We start from the raw sequence: 7,875 nt of genomic DNA, 5'->3' as shown, positions 1-7,875 counted from the left end.
TGCTGGAACCAGAATAATAAAAGCGTCCATCCTATTGGTATTAAATTTCATATCATAGTTTATGGCTGATGTAGGAATATAAAACTGATAAGTTAATAAAACTTCAGTCTCCCTGCGATCTCCTTTCACTCTTCCGGCACTCTCCATGTACTCTCCCTATTATCTCCTTGCACTTTCTCTGCAGTCTCCCTGAACTTTCCTTGCAGTCTCCCTGCATTGTCTATGCACTCTCCCTATGACCCCCTTGCACTCTCCCTGCACTCTCCTTAAAATCTCCTTGCACTCTCCCTACAGTCTCCCTGAAGTCTATATGCACTCTCCCTGCAGCCCCACTGCATTCTCCCTGAACTCTCCCTGCATTCTCCCTGCACTATCTATCCACTCTTTCTATGATCTTCTTGCACTCTCCCTGCAGTTTATATGCATTCTCCCTGCAGCCTCCCTACAGTCTCCCTGAACTCTCCCTGCAGTCTATATGCACTTTCCATGCAGCCTCCCTGCAGTCTCTTTGAACTCTCCCTCTCCGCTTACAGGACAATGGTGGACACCATGTGGGATCAGGGTTTATAGGGTTGTGACATCACAGGGGAGGGCTATCTGCGGATTGGCTGGCTGCACGGCATTATGGGTGATCTTGCATTCCTGGGCTTCTTACTTTCACTTTGTAACACGTGTAGCCACCATTTTAGGAAAAAATGCTTCGTTATCACAAAGCGCGAGGAAATTCAACGCATATGTTAGAAAAAAAAAAGATATAAAAAGGCAGCACGAACAAATGCCACTTTACGGCATCAGTCTGAGGCATTTGTTTAGCGTATACGTTTTTTGTATACGTTAAACGGATGGTAAAAAGGTGATGTGACCTCGGCCTTAGTTACAAATCGAAGTTTCTTAAATGTCGGACCGAATTCCGTTTCGAATACTTCGCTCAGCACTAATCAGGATGCTGATCCCTGAGGTCATAGAAATTATCTGCAGGGCGCAAGACAAGTGATACTCTTCCCCTCCACACTACTACCCCTATCATCCTCTACAGACAGTCCTCTTTTGCAGCAGTTTCTACATTCCTTTCCAATAGTCTAATGATACCGGTCTGGGAGGTTTTTCCGGATTATAAATACATTGATAAATGACATCAATCACGCTTCGTGACCCAGACCCTCATTCCCAGAATTCTGTTCATTCTCATAAATGAGAAAAACGTGTCCGTCCGGCGGCTGCATCGCGCTCGTGCCCTGTGTTCTGATATTCACAAATGAGGTGACAAAAATCATCAGACGATGAATGGCGAGTTGTCTGGCCCCGCCTCTAATTATCATGAATATTTATTGCTTGCCCGACGTCTGGTATTCTGATTATTCCTGTCTGGATTCGTAACCTTCGGGTTATAATTAGCAATACTAATGATCCGGTGTCACCGCGACGCTTTGGCGGCACGATCGGATGCACGCGTGTCATGCATATGGGAATTCCAGAACACAGAGTCAGTCCCAGACATTGGAGCGTGCGGCCGATCCAAGCGTCTCCGCCTTCTCTCCAGTCGGATGCACATGGAAATTAAATCTGCGTCAAATCTTTAAAATATATTTTCTCTTTACAAGATATCAGTGTATGATGAAAAACTGCTACTTTCTGATAAATTGTTAACATTTCTGATCACTTTCAAAATCTCTGCTTTATGTCAGCGAATTAGAAACATTACTGTCGATATCCTGAGCTAGTCCTGCTCTCACTACTGGAGGTTTGTCACAATGTAAAATACATTTATTGCGTAGTATCTTCCACTGATGGAAGCTTAGTCAGCAAGTCTGTGAATAGATACAATGTAACTGAGCACCAGCAAAACTGCACGATGGGGCCAACCTGGCCAACTTGTGGAAAGGCGAACTAAAGATGTAGTAAGTCACAATCAGTAGGAACTTCAACCTGAAAGGATAAAAAACAGACAATATAGGGAAATAAATAGGGTAGACACCAAACTCGCTGGCCAATCAAAATAGATGCATGAAGAATAAATAATATCCATAAATAATACAAATATAAACGTACATAATAATAAACAAGGGAGGGAGAAAAGGGTGGACAATACTCACCTCCGTGTCTTTAATAAAACCATGACTTTACGTCATAGACTAGGAAAATCATGCAGTTTTACATCAAGACACGGAGGCTCCTATTGCAAGTTCAAAGCTGTTCAATTATGGCTGAAAAAACATGAGGAGGAGGACGAAAATAAAATTCCCTGAATGTCGTTGCCCTAGACCAATCAGCTAGGCGTAAAATGTCCTCCAAACGAGCCCCAGAAATCGCCAAAGAGGTAGCATCCGCCCCTCTCACCGAATGCGCGGTGAAAATGGAATGGCGAATGGAAAGAAAAAGCTGAGGAACTGTAGTAGACCGATGAGTCCTGGTCCGCGATTCGTACTCCCGTAAACAGGCAACCGGACAAAGAGCCGGCGCAGACGGGAACCTGGGATATGATACCGATCTGATGTTGGTCTTAGTGTGTCTGGAAATGTTGAAGGTGACGCCTTCAGGAGTAACGGATCTGGCATCATGATCAAGAGCCCGGAAGTCAGAGACCCGTTTGCACGAAATAAGACAAAAGAGAGTCAATAACTTGGCCGACAACTGCCGCAAAGATAGGTCCGGATTATTGGGCCATGAAGAAAAGAAAGACAAAACGGAAGAAACATCCCAAATCGTAGTAAAACGAGGACGGGGAGGACGAGCCAGGCGAGACCCACACAATAAACGACAAACCAAAGAATGCTGCCCAGCAGGCTTACCATCAAAACCTTGATGCGTGGAAGAAATGGCAGATCTAAAGAGGTTAATCGTCCGATTCACCTTACCTGCCTCAAACAAGGAAGTGAGGAACTGTAACAGGTGCCTCACAGGTGCTGAAACGGGATCCAGGTCCCGTTCCAGGCACCAGCTAGACCAAGTTCTCCAGGCTGCCCTATAAGATTTTCTGGTGCCGGGAGCCCATGTATTGTCCAGGAGGCGTCTAGTTGCATCCAAAATGCCCTCAACCTCTCCGGGCGTCCTGAGATCCGGCAAGCCAGCAACTGAGGATATTCGTTCAGAAGGAGTGGGTGGTGCTGCCCCTGTGGATCGCGGAGAAGGTCCACTTGATTCGGCAGTGGAAGAGGCATGTCCACGATGAGTTCCAGAAGAGCCGGGAACCGGGCTTGTGCCCCCCAGCATGGGACCACCACTACCAGATCGGCTGACTGGCGACATGTTTGAAGTAGAATCCTCGGGATCATAGCGAAAGGTGGAAACGCATAGCGAAGCGACTCGGACGAGTCCTGCAGGAAAGCATCCACTGATTGCGCCTCCGGTTCCAGGCACCAGCTGAAGAAGCGAGGGAGCTGTGTTGAGTCACGAAGCGAACAGGTCTATGACGAGAGGACCCCAAACGAGTGATATTGCGAAAAGATCGGAGCCAGCTTCCAATCACTGCCGTTCAAGAAGTATCAGGAACTCCAATCTGCCCGACTGTTGTGGAGGCCCGGAATGTATTCCGCCTGGACCATGAAATCCTTTGATAGGCAATAGGACCAAACTCCTTCGCCAAACGTGCTAGAGTCGCAGAGTGGGTTCCCCCCAGATGGTTGACGTAACGTACGGCTGAGACATTGTCCATACGCGTGGGCAATCCCATTGGTGAAACTCCGAATGGCAAAGGAGCCGGCCAGAAGCTCCAAGGCATTGATGTGGAGAAGTGTTTCATCCTCTGATCAACTGCCGCCTGTAGAGATCCCGTTGCAGTGAGCCCCCCAGCCCTGGAGGCTCGCATCCGACCCCACGGTGAATTCTGGTTGAAAACCGAAAATCGGTCTGCCGTTCCACTCCTCCAGATTGTTGATCCACCAACGGCGTTCTTCTCCTCCGAATCCAAGACCACCGTATCTGAAAACGCAGCCCCGGACCGAAGGTGTGCTATCTTCAGACGCTGAAGTGCACGGTAATGCAATGGTGTCGGGAAAATGGCTTGAATAGAGGAGGCTGTTATCTGTTGTAACGGGGTCAGGCATGACTTCTCCAGATTGAGGGGGAAGCCGAGGCGGGAGAGGAGATCCAAAGGTATTCCAGTAGGGTCGTTCTGGACTGATGCATGAGGAAGATGCATGAGGAGGATATCGTCCAAATATACAACCAGCCGCACTCCCCGACTGCGTAGCCAAGACATGGCGGGATGCATCAGTTTGGTGAAACACCAAGGAGCCGATGACAGGCCGAAAGGGAGGCAGGTGAAATGCCAGACCTCCCCTCTCCAACGGAAGCGCAGGAGGTCCCTGGATGGAGCTGAAACTGGAACAAGACCCCAGGAAGGAGAAGATCCCGGAGCAGGTGAATCCCCTCTATCTTGAAGTGGTGATAACAAACCACTGAATTTAGAGCCCGAAGATTTATGATTGGGCACATCTGACCACCTTTCTTCTGCACTAGGAAAATATTGCTGAGGACTCCCTCGGGGAGTCCTCTCGATCGCTCACTTGCAAAACAGAGAAATAAGTTCCTCGTCTACGAGTGCACTCCCGTCACTGAAACACTTTCCTCATAGAGGACTGGTCCTTATTGAGGGCCGTAAATGCCCCCACAAAACGACTCAGGTCCTTAATGAATGAGTTTCCGAACAAGAGGCCTTGGGTGTCCTTGCCTGCCTCAGTTAGGGTCAGGTTGGCCAGTTTAGGGTCAATTTTAAACAAAATGGCTTTACGCTGTTCAATCGCAAGGGAGGTGTTGGTACTACCTGCGATACAAATTGCTCTCTGGACCCAGCCCCTAAGTTCTTCCAGATCTACCGGAGAGCCTTCTGCTCTGGCAACTTCTGCCATTTCAAACAATTTGGCCAGGGGACCAAAGATATCCAGTAGTTTGTCCTGGGAACTGCGTAGAGCGGAATCCAACCCTTTACGGGGTTTCCAGCCGGACTTAGAGAGGAACTGCATGACTTTGGGGTCAACGATCGGAGTTTCGCACACTCTATTGGGGACTAAAGGTCTGGGGCATTCCGCCCTGAGCTTACTACGTGCCTCCTTACTAAGGGGGGCGACGTACCCAGTGCTCTAGGTATTTACCCACGTGATCGGCCAGATGCCACTCCGCCGATCTTGGGTGATGGAGGGCATCTGGGTCAAACATAGGCTCCCCTGTAGGATCTTGTAACAGAACTCATGGCACCCCGACTGGGTACCTCCGTCGAATGATGCTCCTAGTGCTTCCCGAGGACACCAAGCACTCCACTTGACACCGTAAGCGCTGCAGACCCCACGAACCGCCGAAGCGTGGTTGAGGTCTCACCATTTCCTACCCACCCTAGACCTACGACAAGGCTCCAGGCTGCAGTGGGTGAATCTCTCCTACATCCAGAGAGCAGGAACAGCTCTTACAAGAGCTAGTAGTAATAGCCAGGGGAGTATACACGTATAGCAATCCCCACACACATGAGACAAGGCTCTATGTTGAATGTAAAATAGGAAATCTTTATTGAGGTCTACTCGCCCATACTTATGCAGGTCCCCATCTGGTGGACACACCCCTAGGGGACCAGAAGGAAGACTGTGACACAGGACAGATATGCAGCAATTCAGGATAGACAGACACAATACATCCCCACAATGCATCATGGTTTCCTCCTCTCTGCCCTGGAGACACCCGAGGAGTAATTCAATTATCTCTCAGGACAAAGGGAAATCGCCAATACACATGTGGGGACAACAGGACAGAAATCACCATTTAAACATACAATGTCACAACCCTTTCAGTAAACACAGACATTTAACATATCCCCAGATAGCTCAAGTCTGAGTGCATATCATTAGGTGAATGGCACTCAGACTACTTTAATACACTAAAATTAGCTACCTGGGTACCCTCACATAACATACAACAAAATTCAAAAGACAGAAAAATACATGAACTTATATAACTATGCTGCTATTGCATAAAACCGGTGCATACAACATGGGACCGTAATCACATTGTAAGAGGCTGGCAAGTAGTCCTCTCCAAGTACTCGTGGCAACCTCTAAAGAGGGGAGTTTGTCACAGATCTACCAGGAGTTAGCTACGTTAGTGATGGAGGAAGAAGCACCATCTTTGACCAGCGAAGTGGAAGGAGTGGGGAAGACCGGGGCCGAATGTAGGTAAGGGGTATCCTCTCCCTCATGATGTGCATCCGCAAAAGCCTCCTTGTCTGAGCCCCTTTCGGAGCCAGACTCACTATCATGTGGCGCTCTAGCGCATTTCCATAGCAGCGTCCGTTCTACCTGGCGTGGTAAGGCTCTCTTACGTGAACTTAGCACGTTTTTCAGGGGTGGCAGTATGTGCACCAGGCATAGTAATGGGGGCGGTATGTAAATTCCCTCTAGGAGGGTGAGCAGACAGGGCCTGAGAAATGCTCTGGGATAGGATGGTAGACATACAACCCATGGCTGCCATGATGGCACTAGAGACAGAGTGCCAGCGCCTGGTCATCACTCATAGTGTGTAGGGTGCCCTCAGGGGATGAGGGGAGGTTATTTGTATTGGGAGGGGGTCAGAGCGAGGCATAACTAATAATTGGTAGCCCAAGGGGAAACAAAAAACAGGGCAAAAGAACCAAATATAGGGGCAGAAACAAAATGGAGGTAAAAGATATACTTATATAGGATTAATCACCCTAAACGGCGCAGCAGCAGAGACGAGACCGAGCAACCAAGAGAAAGTCGAGGGAAAAAATGGCCGCCGAAATCTCTCGAGAAGGCGGCCCTAAGGGGCTACCGAAATCCTGCGAGATCTCTGGCAATGGCGCCAGAATAGACGCACAAAATGGCCGCAGAGATCTCACGAGCGGCGAGAGAAAAGGTCGAAAGATGAGCAAGATGGCCGCCGAGATCTCGTGGGATCTCGCGGCCGACCGGGAAAGATGGAAAAGAGAAACAGAGCAGAGAGATGAGGAGAAAAGGACGGCCAAAATTTCAGATAAGAGGTCGGGGAATCGGCGGCAGGGGTAGCGGAGGCTACAAAGAAGGAGGCAAAAGGAAATAAGACAAAAACAAATAATAATGCACACTAATACTCAGAGACCCCAAAGAGGTATCATACAGAGGCTACAGAGTGGGAGCAAACAGCAATAAGGTAAAAAACAAACAATAATGCACACTTAAGAATCAGAAACACTCATTTCTACTGGTGTGATTTACCAGTTGCACCCCAAAAAACTGATTGAAGCGGGGGGGGGGGGATGATATACCTTCTTCCACAAACACTGCTCTTCTATGGGGACTTTTGTCACAGGGACATTTTGCAAATGACAGGCAGAGGAAGAGGCCGGCCATTCTGCAGGGGTGATAGGGGTCGGGCAGGTGCACCAGGCCGGAGACTGAGTGGGAAGTTGCAGAAGGCGCATTCGAGTTGGCTGAGTGGCGCCCTCTCTATCTGCACCCTCCTCACTCTCTGCTGTGTCCACCCCCAGGGGCGTAGCTAGAAATGACGGCCCCATAGCAAAAAAAAATTATCCCCCCCCCCTCATATCTCTCGGACCTCTCTGCCACATCCGCAGCTCCTCATGCACTTGCGACACTGGCAACGCATTTGTGCCAGTGTAGGAAATGTATGAATCTAAATGTCTGTGTATAAGGATCCATTCACACGTCCGCAATTTCATTTAGCATTTTGCGGAATGGAATTGCGGACCCACTCATTTGCATATATTCAAATATTAATTTTTTCCCCTCAATAATGCAGGCATATATAAACATGGGCCTAACACAGACCGGCACTGATGGGGGGCTTTAGTGCTGCCCTAGCCATTTTACAGGCTAAAGCATGTCCATTAGTGCCAATGACATCGCCGGGCTCACTGCCAGGAGGAAGCCTCCC

Source organism: Bufo gargarizans, chromosome 5 (assembly GCF_014858855.1).
Source record: "Bufo gargarizans isolate SCDJY-AF-19 chromosome 5, ASM1485885v1, whole genome shotgun sequence".
Taxonomy (NCBI): domain Eukaryota; kingdom Metazoa; phylum Chordata; class Amphibia; order Anura; family Bufonidae; genus Bufo; species Bufo gargarizans.
This window is presented reverse-complemented; position numbering follows the sequence as displayed.